This window comes from Phoxinus phoxinus (assembly GCF_949152265.1).
Source record: "Phoxinus phoxinus genome assembly, chromosome: 10".
Taxonomy (NCBI): Eukaryota; Metazoa; Chordata; class Actinopteri; order Cypriniformes; family Leuciscidae; genus Phoxinus; species Phoxinus phoxinus.
Window position 1 is genome coordinate 28,387,422 of NC_136885.1, and position 16,695 is coordinate 28,404,116.

The following is a 16,695-nucleotide window of genomic DNA, read 5'->3' on the forward strand; positions in this document are numbered from 1 at the left end:
AACGCAAATGAAAAAAACGTTGCCATGTAAACGTGCTTTGGCCTAGATCAGTTATGATAGTTGACTTTGAATACAACTCACACCTTTTCTAAACTCATTCATCCCATTATTTCCTGCACTCTAAAAAATGCTGGGTTGTTTCAACCCAATTTTGGGTCAAATATGGACAAACCCAAATGTTGGGTTAAAAATCTAATTAAAAATTTTAACCCAATGGCTGGGTTTGTCCATATTTGACCCAAAATTGGGTTGAAACAACCCAGTATTTTTTAGTGTGTGTCATAGTACTTTCCATTTTAACTTTAAATTGTGAATGCCAATTCAACATGTTAATTTAGTGTCAATTATAATAAAATAACAGTAAAAATGTGTCACAATTTGTTTTAGCCCATTAACCGTGCTTATGTTCATTTTGGGGCTTTTCTCACAAATACTGACATTTGATTAACTCAATTAACTCAACTTATCAATCAATTACAGTAAATTGTTAGCCCTACTTTACAGTATATTGGAAGGTCAATTCTGAGGTAAAAATCAGGACAAAATGGTCCTAACAAGCATCTGTCCGCAGGGACAGATCAGAGAGGGGGAAAGGCTGATTATGGAGATGTTATAGAAAAAGTGGTGCTTTCCTCAGAATAAAGTGTTTGAACATCTGTTCACTAGCTTTCTAACATCATCCAAGTCACAGACAGTCTTAACAGACAGTCAAAATAGTAATATTTACTATTTACAGTAATATAACCTCTCTTACATCTCTTACTCTTAACTCAGTTACTCTTTAAGATGTATTCAGGTGTGAAAGTATAGCAGTGAAACAGCAACATGTACAAGACAAAGGTTACAGTATGTACATTGGAATAAGCCCACAGCCGGAAGTCCACATTAAGCTGACAGTTATGTTTTTGAACATGTAGCTGGTTTTTAATTGGTCCGGAACGGTCATCACTGGTTAGTCTGTCTTGTTGATTAGCTGGTGAGTGAAACATCTTTGCTAACTGAAATAAAAATAAATATGGAAAAACTGAAAATAAACCAAATATATCATCTCCGAATCAAAATAAAATAAAAAACAACTTATTTTTATTTGTAGAATAGGATGTATTGAAAGGGATTCAAATTGTATTACCAGCCTTCATTAAACTTAAAAAAATGTACATTATTTAACATTTTAACTTTGACAGCACAATAAAACTAAAATATAAACAAACTAAATAACAGTTTAGAAATCGTTTACACGACACTGTTTTCAACTAAATACTGAAAGCTTTCTATGCATTTTGGCTGTTCATTTACATGACAACGCAGTATGTGGGCCTGAAAACGCAAACTTTTCTAAACAGGTTTCAAGTAATAGTTAATTATTTTTTCATAGAAAAGTTTTTTTAAACAATTTCTCCCTGTAAACTACAAAATGTCATGTGCATGCATATTACGTCTATCGCCAACTACTGGCCTGACATGCATAATACAGCATTTTTAATCGTTTCACGGATCCGTGTGAGCAAGGGTCATTTTGACAACGTTGTCATTTGTACGCGAAAAACGCAAAGAAAAAAATCGTTTACATGACACATGGAAAACTTTTTATGCATTTTGGCCATTCATTTGCACAACAATGGTGTTTTGGGACCTGAAAACGCAAACCTTTAAAACTGTTTTCAAAGTGCGTTTTTTAAAACAAAATCATTATCGTCTCCGTGTAAACTACAAAAACACGAATTTGTGAAAACAGTGACATCATGCGCATGTTTCTTTTTAAAGTGACATCGCCAACTACTGGCATGGCGTGCATAATACAGCATTTTTTTGTCATTTTCGTGGATCCATGTGTATGGGGATCGTTTTAACAATGTTGTAGTCTGTGTGCGAAAAAACGTTTTTAGTATATCGTTGTTGTGTAAACATTACCCTTAGACTAGCTATGAACCAACTACCATTTTCCAAAACAGCCAACAGCTTAATATGGATTTTTCAGCAGGATATATTTGTCTTCACATGTAAATGCACACACTCAGCCTCAAAACCCCGCACAGCGACTCAGCAGCTCAAACATTGTAATGCTCTACAATGCAGGAGCGAGTGCATTGCGTGTGTTTGCCGAGCGGAGCGGTATGTTATCCTTGTCCTCTCTACATGCTCGATCTCACCACTCTGGTATGTAACACACACAGCCTCCTCTTCCCCTCCCTCCCTTCTTCTTCCTTCACTTCACACGTCCATACTTTCACCAGACAACTGCCCTTTTAAAATCAGCTTATTCCACTTGTGTTTTTATTGCCCTGTAGAGAGTGATTGCGGTTATGCTGACGGAAGTGGCAGAAAGTGACATGCACTTCAGTGTTTTAATGCATCAGTCATGCATGGCGAATTCTCAGTGGTGTTGTCTGTCTGTTTGAGAATGTACAGGTGACCCTGTAGGAAAGAAAAATTAATAAATGGGGTCTATTTAAAATCTCAGTTTTTCTGGAATTGGTTAGACAGAAGGAAAATGTGTTTTATTTCTAACGATTTATCTCATAAGACATTTTGAAATCATCCAAGATCTACACATCTGAGAAATGCTATCCATCCACACAAGCAAGAGTGTTGTTGTTATGAATATAGGAATATTCAGACCAGCAGCGCGACTGCGGTTTCAAAAAACATGTTAACATTGAGAAACGTACATTTCAGTCAGACACATATCGCTAGTTACTTAAACTATTTTTTCTCCGCCAGCAAAAACAAAGTCACCGCAGTTGTGCGCCTTCTAGTTTTTGAAGGAATTGTGAGTGAATGATTGAATGATTCACGCATACTTGAATGAATCAGTGTTCTGAACAACTCGGTTTTAACAAAAGATTCGGCCATGAATTGTTGTTTGTAGCAAGTCGTTTGTGAATTAATGGGGAATCCCTGCCGCCATTTTGAAGTTCCTTCAACTTCGTCAAGTGGACGAGGTAAGTTTATTTGGACAGACCCTCGACCCCTCAATTTTGGCCGAGGGAGTGAGTCAACTCATATGTACACTTCAGGCAGACACATTCCATTTAAACCCAGTGCAAGGGTTCCACCAGTGGTGGGCACTCGTGAAGAAGGAGGAGGAGGAAAGTTAGCAAGGGAAGGGCATTAAAAAAGTGGACTAAAACACAGCCTGAATAAATGATTCAATTACTCCCTCATATCAGCAGTCACTTGTTTTTGAACAACTTGATTTAATGACTCACTGATAAAGACAGAAACTGCACAAACTGCCAAATTCAAGAACAGGCAAACAAAGACAAATGGAGTGAAATAAACAATGAAAATTCCCATCACTCCATAGCAACACCCTGGCAACCACCCAAATTATCTGAGCTACCCAAGCATCCTGAAGCACAGACAAAAAAAAAAGTGATTGTAATGAACTTTCGAGGCCAGCACATAGGGAATTGACTAAAATATAAGCCAAAACTCTCCAAATCTGTTTTTATGAGTCTTTCTTGAACAGGCACAACCACCGCAGTCTAGACTGTACGCATGTTTAGAGCGTAACATAACAGCTACATGGGCAGATGTGAATTCCTTTTACACCGGAAAGGTAGTAAAAAGAGGAAGAAAAGAGAGAGAGAGAGAGAGAGAGAGAGAGAGAGAGAGAGAGAGAGAGAGAGAGAGAGAGAGAGAGAGAGAGAGAGAGAGAGAGAGAGAGAGAGAGAGAGAGAGAGCGAGACCAAGAAGCTGGATTTCTGAAATCCTTTTTCTGACCTCTGACCTTCAAATTCAGACCAAATCTCCAGCTTAATTTAGGAAGACAAATCTGCTTTAATTAGTGTCAGTTCTTAATGATCAGGTGATTCCCGTGGTTGTCTGGGAGACTCACCCTGCTAATTGAGTTTTTTTTTTCCTGTTGGAAAACATCACTCTCAGCGGGGGCAGAGAGATAGTGACAAAATGAGGTTTGGCAGGCCGGGACCACTGAGAGTGTAATGTGTACACAGCTACGTCAATACATGCTGGAGAGACCCTGAGGCCCGAAAACAACCTCCTCCTGCACAGTTGATGTGTGCAAGATTATAGCCTAGCCATAGATTATATGCAGAATTTAATACCTGCACCTGATCCTAAAATGTATGTAATGTATTTATGTATATGTATGTAATTCCTTTATTATCAAAAATTCATAAAGCAAGTATGCTCTGCCTACTAACTACATTGATTTATACACACGAGGTGTATGAAGAAAGAAAAAAATCTGCTTTCATAAACGGTGCATTTAGCTTGTGTAACAGAAGGAGTCACACTGACTTTTTCATGTTCTGTTTTTCTCAAGCCATAACATTTTGAAGACTCAACCAAAGGCATAGAGTAAAACATGTCTGTGATTACGTGTGATTAACACTAATAGCTGTTTAAATGTTGGAGGTGGGGACGTGGTGAGCCGAATGAGGTAGAGACAATGATCTGATGGTCCATGTGACATTACAGGCCTAATCGGGTCCAGATGTGCCTGGCTTCGAATTCAACTAAAACACAGCCAGAGAGAGGGGCCCCTCTGACGTCCCAGGACACTGCAATCCTAAAGGACAGCAACATAACGTCTGGAACCAAGGGTCAAGACATACATTGAGTAAATGTTTCAAGATTAGAATATTCTTATATAATATTTAATATGCAAATAATCTTTAAAAATATATATTTTTTATTTTAGTCTTTTAGCTATGGATTATATTAGATTAGCAGCTACATATAACTCTACTTCTAAAAAAATTATAATCATAAAATTAACTTTTAACAGATATACAGGATAATAATATTATTGTTTAAATACAATTTTTAATATCTAAATATTTTTTTGTGATTTTATTTGAGTTCAAGTTAACTGTGTACTACATTAGCTTAGCATCTACACGCACGTGTACTCCTGGAAAAAAATCACAACTTAATTTTAAAACATTTAAAATGTGCACTCTCACACTTATTTGGGATGTTCTGTGCCTGACTGGTGAGTATAATATGTTCTCTTTATATGTGTTTTCAATTACCTTACAGTACAGGTAGCAACCCGATAGCTTAGGATATGCTAACTGGTTAGCAAGCTAACATTATAGCCTGCCCAATGTTCTTAAGATATTACAGCAGACTAATATTGCTACAAAAGGCTAACAAGAAAAGCCATTTGAATAGTAGGCCTACCTAGAAGAAAATAACACAACAGACGTTTTGATCCGAATCCGAGTTTGGTAGAAATTGCCACAACCACTGTGATGTAAAATAAACATTATTGACTGTATAAGTCACAAGTCTTTCTATATTTCCTACCCCATCTTCCAGTTTCAGCAGGAAATACTTCACTGAACTGTAGAAATACACTTCTATCATGAGACACGAGGCCCTGTTCTAACAGCCCAGCGTCCATGCTGAGTCTGGGATATTACATACCACAGAAGACGGAAGCGGTCAGCAGGCTTTAGCCAATATTCAACATGTCAGCGGACTCAATTTAACATTCCATTCATCAGTTAGCTTATTAGCAAGCTTCCCAAACCCCGTTCCCATTGGGCCATTGCATCTTTGTAGAGATAATCTGTAATATGCTGAAAGCCCTAACAGCTCAAATGTGTGCTCATACACCAGCGCGCGCGCACACACACGCACACACACACAGAGCAGCAGTGACCCGTTTGCAGTTAAAACACAAGGATTAGGTAATGCCCCATCCTGCTCTATAAGAAAACAAACAGGGCTTTGAAAGAAGCTATAATTCACCCGTTCTCTACCGCCAGCCATATGTCTCTGATTCACTATACACCCACCGCAGGCCTAACCAGCCCGGAAAATACACATTCCTCTCTCAGGAGGACCTGGATCTCAGAGGTAACTATCACTCATCTCTGATCCGCAAAAAAACATTTTTGTCTAAAGGTACACGGTGCAATTTTGCCACCATTTTATGCGATTATAAAAGTTTTTGTTGTTGTTGTTGTCATAGGGCAAAATCAGACAATCTTGGATCGATTAGTGTCCAAGTTTTCACCCAAGATCTCACTGGGAACACAACGTACAAACTGACGAGCAACAACTCGTCAGTTAAAAAACTAAAGGCAGTGTCTCCACCTGGATTGACTCACTAGCAGTCTGTGGAGTGCCCAGCTGTGCTGCCCTGGATCTTCACACACTACATGCTGCTGCCACTGTTGTGTTGGATCTTCACACACTACATGCTGCTGCCACTGTTTGTGCCTGTTGTCGGAGGACGCCATGGCAACCTCTCTGCTGCGAGTTCGTCATATCTTGAAAGGGGGAATGGAAAATGGAAGAGAAAAAACGGTCTATGATATTCCCACTAAAGCTCCTGGAAACCGTTGGTGGAAAAAGACAGAAAGAAGAGTGAAGAGGATATCAACTTGGATAAATGACAAAAAAAGAGAGAAAGATTGTGAACTCACATAACCCATAAGTTTTGGGTAATGCATTGCCTGGCATGAATGTTTTTGTTTTCCAAATAATTTGGATTTCAAGCCTTTATATAAACTTAATGCAATTATTACCTTTAAGCCACCTATACACTTGAGCAACAATATTTTCCTCTGGGTTAATGAATCAATAAAATGTTAAATAAATAAATCATCAAATAATACTTATATTTATGTATTTATTAAATAATAATTCAATAAATATATACACAAAAAATGTATAAAATATGTATAAATATAAAATGATATATATAATATAGCCTATATATATATATATATACAAGTTTTTTTTTTTTTTTTCAAAGTTCAATATTATTCCTCAGCAGTAGTTATGACTTATGAGTGTTAATTTTCATGGCTTTTTGTAATCATTTAAAAAAATTATTTATATTATATAGTCTTGAATTCATACAGGGTGATTGAAGGACATCATTTTCATTTTTTGGTATACTATCTCTTTAATGTATTAAGGTAAGAAAACTTTCGTTCGATGATGTCCTGTCGTCCGTTCAGCCAGACACCTAGCGGCTGTCATCTTGATGAATGCTTCAACCTTCCAGGGCCTGGTCAATCACTCAGCTTTTGGTTTCTCTCCTTTATGAAGGTCGTTACTCCGCTTCGCCTCTTGAGAGGCTTGACTCTCAGGTCTGTGCTTTGTAATGAGGGATGAGATCCTTCGTAAACGGTTTCCATAGCGCTGAGGTAATCGATCTGGCGCTTAGGAATTGAGATGGAGACTTGGCTTTTACTGCAAAGGCTGAGAGCCTGTTGTGTCATCCGTTGTCTTTGAGAGGTATGTGATTGTCAGTTTGCATTAAAGGGAGAGAGGCAGAGAGTGTTATAATAAAATGAAACTTGACACCATCCCATCCGTCTCCGTTACTAACAAAAACACAGAGACCCTTGAATATCGTTTCACAGCGCAAAACAACATAGCTCTTTTTAAGAGACATGGAACAGAGCTAGCAAAAACACAAGGCATTGGAAAAACACTTACAAAATAGAGTACTGCAAAAACAATGTACTTTTCATTCACTTTTATGCAATACATAAAACCAATACTGTAACAAATGTATTGGCAATATAAAGGGGAGGAAACAAAACTCTTTAGAGACAAATAAATGGGAGAAATGGGAAAAATGAAAGCCCGCTAAATGTAAGCCCCGCCCATTAGTAAAAAGAACCAATCACTTTCAGCATCATTTCTGTACTGTGATGATGTGCAAAACTGTTTATTTATGGTTGTACTTTGATTTTACTTCATACTAAATGTGTAGCTCATATAAGCAGCGGTCAAGCACTGCATCTGGAGAGTTTTAGGATATGTGTGTGTGTGTGTGTGTGTGTGTATATATATATATCTCCAGACGTGGTGTTTGACCAATTAGGGACATCACAGACCTTCCGAGACTTCCAGAAGCATCTCCTCTGAGCCCAAACTGCCTCCGCTGACAGACCATCTGAGGCAGCTACACATTTAGTATGAAGAAAAATCAAAGTGCAACCATAAATAGACTTTAGACTACACTGCAAGTGCGAAGTACCAATGAATATGAAGCAGAATGATGTGAAGTCTGCAGCCTTTTCACATTTTCTGCTCTGATTGTGCGGGGTAATCTGCAAAGGACTCAAATATGGTGAAATGTGTTGAGATATGGTCAATTTAAACTGAGACGGCTCCGCTTTTATTGGTAGCTGAAGGCAAAATATAGATTTATTTAAGAAAATTGGGTGGTGGTGGCCAGCACAAAACAACACAGGGGTGTTGTGGGTGTTTTTTAACGTATTGCTATGGGTTTCCTAGGGCGTGTGGGGTGGGTTTTTAGGTGGCTGCTTACTGGCAACCGTCAAAAGAGGCTAAAATAGATATTCTGGTCCATTCTTCAAAGTCTATGTACCTGATTTTGTCCAGGGAATTGATTGATTCGTTATAGTCTGGAAGCAAAAACTCCATTAATTTTCTGCGAAATTGATTTTGAAAGATAACTTTTAAACCTTTAAAGACAGACATACTGTGAGCTATGAGGTTGTTAAAAATCCACGGTACTTGCTTCTGTTGTTGAAGCCATCAGTCCGCGTTATTTCAGCTTATTTAAATAATCGATTTTAACAGCAGATTTAAAAAACTACATTACCAATGATGCTGCACAGAAAATTACATCAATCAGTGAGTCGAAAAAAAGCAACACGTGCCAAATCTCTTTAGCTCCGCCCACTCCCACAAAGCACAGCAAATGATTTAATCGAGTCGATCTCCCTATCAAAATACTGAAATGTTTGTATATATATATATATATATATATATATATATATATATATGAGCCCTAGCAAGCACATTTTAGTTAGCCAAAATATTTAATAAACAAACATAAGGCAAGCAGGATTTGTAGAAATGTGTGAATTGCTTTGTAGAAAATTGCAGCCACAGAAACAAAAACGATTGCCACGACATAACTCACTTCTGTCAGAGACAAAAGATGTTACAAGAAGTAATACATCAATACCCAGCTGCTACAAGACACAGTAACTCAATTCCAGAGGAATGCAGGATTGCGCCACATCCTAGAGATTTTGAAATTCTGTTCTGATTTAAAAGAAATGCGTGTTTGGCTGGAAGCAAACAAGAGCTGTGGGAATATGAATATGACAAAAACTATTTTATTTGATCATTTAGATAAAAAAAGGTGTAATGGGTAAATCCCACCAACTGGTTGAGTTAATGTGTCCTTTGACCCCGGAGCTGCTAATTTTTGTAGCATTTTCCCCATTACATCTTGAGGAGGGGGAGAGTGACACAGAAAGAGAGAGAGTAACAGACTAAACACCTTTTGGCAGCTGTTCCAGCTTCACATTATGCAAGCTCAGAGTCTTTCAAGGCAGTGCCAGCACAGCATGATACAACCTTATGAAACATTAACATAGAGAACAAGACAAAAGAGGGGAAAAAGATGCAGTGGCAGTGAGGAAGGAACGGGTGAGGCATGTGAAACGGGGAAGGATGGGATGAAAAGAAAGACGAGACAATGGAAAGTGTGTTAATGGCACAAACCATGAGCAGTCATTCCATGGGAAATGGGAAACTAGGTTGGTCAAAAGTTAAAAGTGTCGTTTAAGCAAAACCTGTACATGTAATGCAGCCGGACAGCTGTTTTAAAGAAGTACAGCTCCAATCTGACAGAACAAGACAAAAAAAAAAAAAAAAAAAAATTGTTTGCCAAATTTACATGCCTGATTGCGAGATTTTTCAATTTTTATTGATAAAATAAATAAAGTGTAACTCTAAAGCACTCAATAATGGTATTTAAAGGTAACTTATTTTTTTAAATAAAGTGTACCATTTAGAAATAAATGAGATAGAAATACATTTGCGACCATTTATATCACAAAACTTTATATAAATAACCTCCTGGGACCCAGGAATAGACTTTTGGACACTGTAGTGGACATTATATTTTAGTAAATTTCTCTGACACCATACATGTCACATGTCACCTGGGTGTCATAAAGAGCACATTTTGGGCTTTTCAGAGATACCAAATGTTTGGAGGTTTCACCATGAAAACAACTTCTCCTTGGTCTTTAAAAATGTCTGACATTATTTACTGATCAAATGTAGCACTCTTATGGAAATATGATAATAAATTGTAATTATAATTTAAATCGGACTACTTTTCAAATTGTATTTAAAGGTTCTCTAAGCGATCCTGGGTGACGTCACTTCTTGTTGACGTTCGAACTATTGTCAAACAAAACGGAGGCTAGCTAGACCCTGACATCGCTTAAAGCACCTTTAATAAACCAACATCTCAGGAAAACGGTATAGGGTTTCAAATCAAAAAATGACTTTCTGTTACAGAACAGGGCATTGATTTCAAACATGTCCACTGAGGACACCATTTAAATCATGTTTATCAGGCATTTTGGGAGACACAATAAGTGAATATGGAGATAAATTATACATCAATATTCCTATGAAATATTAGATATTATTATTATTAAAATGTTCTTTTTTCATTAAATGTTGCTCCAAGAACACATTAATGTGCAAATTAGATCCATAGATCCATTACATTGAATGGGAATATTAATTTATGGCCATTTTACCCACATGTTGCATAAAGTAAAATGGTGTATCAATGCATTCCATTATATCTTTCATAACATAGTTGAGAATCATCTTTATAAAATTTTTGGTTAAAAAAAATCCTGAAACCCCTAAATGTATTGGTGATTGAAAAAAAAAGTAGTAGTTTTTGCCTATACATATTATTTCATGTCATCTTATTTTTCAAACAACTCAGTCCTGGTGTCCACTACAGAGGACATCATAACATATGAATAAAATATCATTTTTCAAAAATGTTTTTTTTTACAACTTGTTTCTTATGCTCTAAACAATGTGATGACACCTTTTTTCTGGGTCTCAGGAGGATAAATAACAATAGTAATACTACTAATAATTCTTTATTTTTAAAAAACATAATATGCATTGGCAATTTTTCATGATTAATACTAATTATTGGTATTACTATTACTATAGGCTGCCACATCTCTAGCACTGAGCACAGGCAAAGTGCCTTTCAAAGAAAGTCTGTTCCCTCGGCAGCCATATTTGCGACGCCCCCGGAAAAGGTATTCCTGGTATCCAAGACCAAGTCCTATCTTGAATGGGGGAATCCAGAAATCAGACAAAATCTGCTTGCAGAACTTACAAATAAATAACATTTCAAATCAGCAACAAAATCTGACATGAACTTAAATAGCCTTAAAGGAGAACTCCGGTCAATTTTAACATTGAGCTCAACCGAAAACAGGAACTAAATACAGTAGGGGTGTAACGGTACGCAAAAATCACGGTTCGGTACGTACCTCGGTTTTAAAGTCACGGTTCGGTTCATTTTCGGTACAGTAAGGGAAAGAAATGCAAAACATTAAACTGCTGGTTGTTTATTATAAACTTTTTTTTAACAATTTGTTTACACTTTTTTAAACACACTTTTTAATAAAATATAACGTTAGGCTAATAAATAAAAAAGATATTAAAAAAAAATATGAGAAATAAAATACTGCTGCAAAGTTCTCCACTAAATAAAATACTCCCAAACCAATATTGGCCATGACGCTAGCTAGCGAGAGGCTGGGCTAAAGCGAGCGTGCCGTGTATATGTGGTGATCTTTATTTATGCGATATTTATGTCCGAGCCCGACCCGAGAGTTAAAGTCCAATTTGTTTTTCTCATACTAATGACACATGTACGTTTGTTTGTGTGGAAAGCCCGCTTTTAACAGAAAGGCATTCGGAAATGTCCACAGATGAGCGCATCAGCTCTCTTAACACAGGCGCGCTTGCACGTGTTTCGTTGTCACAGCAACATAAACAAATTTCCGCACACAGGAAGACAGATGTTATGGTAATATTTTACATGTATTTGATACATGGCTGGACTTTAACGCGTTAATTAAGATGAATTAATTACACAAAAAATAACGCGTTAAATTTTTTTAACGCATTTTAATCGCACTAATTTTTGCACCGCGGAAGGTTTCTCACTGGATGAGTTTAGGCGGACCGATTATACTGGAGCATCAATAGCGAACGGATTATGCGAACGGTTAATGACTCGTAAATGTAAGTACACATTGATGGCCTAAGACACGAAACGAGCGGTTTGTGTGAGAAAACGAACGGTATTTATATCGTTTTTACCTCTTGTAACAGCCACGTACAAGTGATCTGCGGGCGCTTCCTTCTGTGTGACGTGTACGCAGACTGGTGCATAGATGTAGACACTAGATGTCGCATTAAAGACATTCGTTCCAATGAACTGCCGTAGCCAATGCGAAATCTAGTGTATACATCTATGCACCAGTCTGCGCACACGTCACACAGAAGGAAGCGCCCGCGCCCTCAGATCACTTTGGACGTGGCTGTGTATAAGAGGTAAAAACTATATAAATACTGTTCGTTTTCTCACACAAACCGCTCGCTTCGTGTCTTAGGCCATCAATGTGTACTTACATTTACGAGTCATTAAATCATGTTTAACTTGGACTTCTCTGTGCATGCTCTTTGAGGTGGACCCCATAGACCTGCATGATATGACTGTCAGACAACAACGGTTTGACCTAAAAATATAAAAATTGAAAATAATATGGAAACAAAGACACCTATCTTGGATGCCCTTGAGGTAAGCTAAAACATATCAAAAATTAATTTCAAAGTGAACTATCCCTTTAATGGCAAAAATAGCACTGGTCTACTGGACTTGGTTGAACAAAAATAAACAATATTTTGTTGCTTAAAGGAACACTTCACCCATTTGGATTAGACTTTGTATCTTTAGAAACCCAGTCACATTTTCGAATGGTCATGGTTTATTCCCTTATTTTCCCCTAAGATGGGAGAAATAAGGATTTAAGTGTTCCACTTCCTGCTTTTTATGACGCAAAAATCGTCATTTTGCGTCATAAAAAGCAGGAAGTCAAATTTCTTTGAATAAGGGTAAGACTACAAACACTAGCTCATCATTTATCCAGTAGAAGGCGCTAGATCTGCATGTTTTCAACCCGCCCATAGAGGGTGGGATCTCACTCACAGAATGTACATATAGTGTCAGCCATTTTTTTATTTGGAAGCTAAGCTAACAGTTTCTTATTCTGTGGAGAAAGCTGAGTAGTAGGGGTTACCATCCTCTTTTTCCCGGACATGTCCGGCCGTCGAGATCGTCCAAAATTTCCGGGATTCGGCTTTTGCTTTCTGCAGTCGCATTCATTGTTTACATGCACACCTTTTGTTTCAATCTAACTGAATTCATTCCGATTGGTGAATCTGAATGTAGTGTTTACATGAACGCTAAACAAGTGATCGGTTGATGTGCGTTTTAACATTGCTAAGAAAATTCCCGCTCCTCCGTGAGAGATACGAGACCGGTGCGTGCGTCTCACAGGCGCCGGTGTTCTGTCGATGTAGCATACTTTGTCAGAATAGCATACCGGAAGTTGAGTTTTATAGCGGGGTCTGTCAATTTAGCCTACTTTGTCAAAACTGCATACCAGTGTTTGTGAAGGGTATGCTTCTTTAATGGCCCCTGGTTTAATAAAAATACAGTTTATAAAGGGGTATGCTGTTTTGATGGCCCCTGGTTTAATACAAATGCAATTAGGTAATGTGTATATAATATGCGATATAATACACCAACACTTACCGCTTGTAATCTGGTATGCTGAAATGATGGTTTAAATTTAACGCATGCGCAATTCCACAAATTCCACTGCTGCGCATGCGCATTAACCGAAGGTATCCCATTCTGATGGGTATGGTGTTCCGTCAGAACACCGGCGCCACTCATCAGTAATCACGCCACCGGGCTCGCATCGTTCACCCGCGGCAATCACTCAACATGGCTGGGCACTTGTAATGACACATCAAGGATGATAAGAGAAATAAAAGCAGGTTTAAAACGTGCCCCATTGAAGTCAATAGGGTGCAAATTTTAAAAAGAGGATAACACGGTGTAGGCAACACCGATTTTTGTCGTTGTTCTCTGTATTGACAGCACTCCAAATTTACAAAAAATTGAGCTCAATGTTAAAATTGACCGGAGTTCTCCTTTAAGCACGCGGAAGAGGCTTTGGAGAACCCGGAGAACTGCAGTCATTGCCTGATGCTGCCGAAAAAAACTCCTGTGACGCCGCCTTAAAGTTGCCGCGACCCAGTGTGTCGAGTTTGGCTTTTCTAAATCTGATGAGGGACACAGTGACGACGACGCGCTACCGGGGGCCTCCCGGGGAGTGACTTTTCTTGTCTGGGCTGACCAGCCCAAACCTGCGTTCCCCGAAGAGGACATCTTCGCGGGCAATCTCCCGCTCGCCAACTCTGGTGATGACGACGACGCGGGCCTTCTCGGGGTCTCAGAGGACGAGGAGGTCATCCCGCCCTCTGGTGTTCCCCAGACTAACGCCCCTACGGCCTTGCCTCAGTCCATCCTCCTGGAAGTGTGTGAACGAGCGGCCGCTCGCCTCAACATGGAGTGGGCAGCTCCACAGAGCGCCACCGAACAGGAAAGGGACATTTATGACGGGAAAGTGCTGGGACCCCCTCCCGGTCCGAGGAAACAACTTCCCGAACACGAGATGATGAAAGGGAACGTTACTGTCGTAACCCCGGTTCTCTGAAACATCGAGTGGAGAGATCCACCAGCTTTGCCCCGCTTACCGCACGAGAAGCGAATATACTTACTGAAGAACAGTAGCGCTTGCAGGTGTTATATGCCCCTAGGTAAGGGGGCGGGCCTTACCTGGCATTGGCTGCGTGCTTCTGTCTAGCCAGACTTGGTGCAATTGGATGCTTCTGCTGAGGTCAGGTACGCATGCCCTTCCCATAGGTGGATCTCTCCACTCGATGTTTCAGAGAACCGGGGTTACGACAGTAACCTACTGTTTCCTTGATTGGCTGGTGTTTTTTCTATTTGCATGGCGCATTGAGCTCTCTCGACCACCGTAGGAGAGAGTCTGCAGCACTGAATTCCTGTGGGAGCACATCACACATCTCACCTGGACCACCAACACTTACACCCGTCTCCAAGCGCCTCCACTCCTGCACCGGCTGAAAAGAGCACGCTTCCCTCACCGCATTCTACAGGGACACCATTCAGAATGTGCTGACCAGCTGCATCACTGTCAGGTGTGAGAACTGCAGCGCTGTAGACTGCAAGACCCTACAGCGGATAGTGAACACAGCGGCGAAGATCTATACATTCTGAATCAGAAACATTTCAACACCCCGCCTCCCACCCTATACCACACCTAACCTCTTGCTGCGATTGTTCCCCAATAACTGTTCACTTCAAAATTATTTTACAATTCTTATGTGCAATACTATACGAGGGAGACTAGGCTATGCATAGGTGAATGAGTCCATCTTTGGTAATACTTTCATTTCTCCCTATATGTGCACTGGACACTTCAAGAATTGTCTTCTTTCAATAGGTTAGCTATATGTTATACTGTACAGGTTATATAGTAATATAGTTTTTATAAAGCAGGATATGTTTATGTAAGCTATATGTCATATAGTTATATGTTTTTATATATGGGTTAGCCTACATGTTTTCTTGTTTTATGTGTTTGTATGTTTATGTACTGTAGCACCGTGGTCCTGTGAGGCACATTTCATTCCTTTCCATGTCTCCACATATAGCACAATGACAATAATTTAATAACAATCTCACTTTAACTTGAGAATCATAATAATAAGTTCATATACAATTTAAATAAAATAAAAACAATTTAAAATCAGTTATTGGGCATTTAAGGATAACAAAAATTATCTTTAGCATATCAGAAAAATAATCTTTAAATATTTTTTTAATCTTTAGTATTTAAAAAAAAAAAAACAGTAAAATTTGACAAATATGCTATTATATAATTAGCTATTTTAGGTAAAAAAATATAATCTTATTGTTATATTATATTTATATAATAAATATATAAAAAATAAATATGAAATAAAATTCACATTGTCTGCAAATGGCAAAATTACAGGATGTAGCTGTGACCATGCAAGAAACACAATAATGTCTCAAACAGCGTAATGCATCTACAGAAAACTAAACAAGAAACAAAGCGTGTCAGAAAAGACACTAAACTGATCCAGATCCCCAAAAAAAGAGAGTCCCCATCCCCCTCTTTTACAGTAGCTAAATGTCAGATATGAAAATGAGTATTGTAAGCACTGGAGGAGACAGATGGGGGGAGGACAGGTTGAAAGGTCAGCACAAGACTGAAACAGTCACTTGTGTGTCCGAACAATCCCTCTATCGATCAGTGTTGAAGGAGTGGGCAGAGGACAGGCCTAAATAGATACAGGCTCTATAGAGGAGTGCAGGGTTCAGTGACCTCTCATTCTATCCGGCGGAGTGTCCGCGCTCTGCATGGTACAACTGCTCTGCAGAGAGGATCGCTTTTGTCATGTGGCCGTTGTACTGTTGTCAATTGTACTGTAACTCGTAGACATTAGGATTTTCTCTGCTCCTGTATTTTTTTCATAAAAAAGTAACATGCAAATATAGTGAAACATTTACATTAATTTATGTAAACTAAGGCATTTTTTGTTGTATTTAGAATTGTAAATTATTTGTGACTCTACCTTGTTTGTATTTGTACAATATACAACTGTCCCCTAAATACTACAAAACTTTTAATTACATATGAACAACCAGTCAATAAATCAAAATTTTAGAACCCAACATATTCAGACATA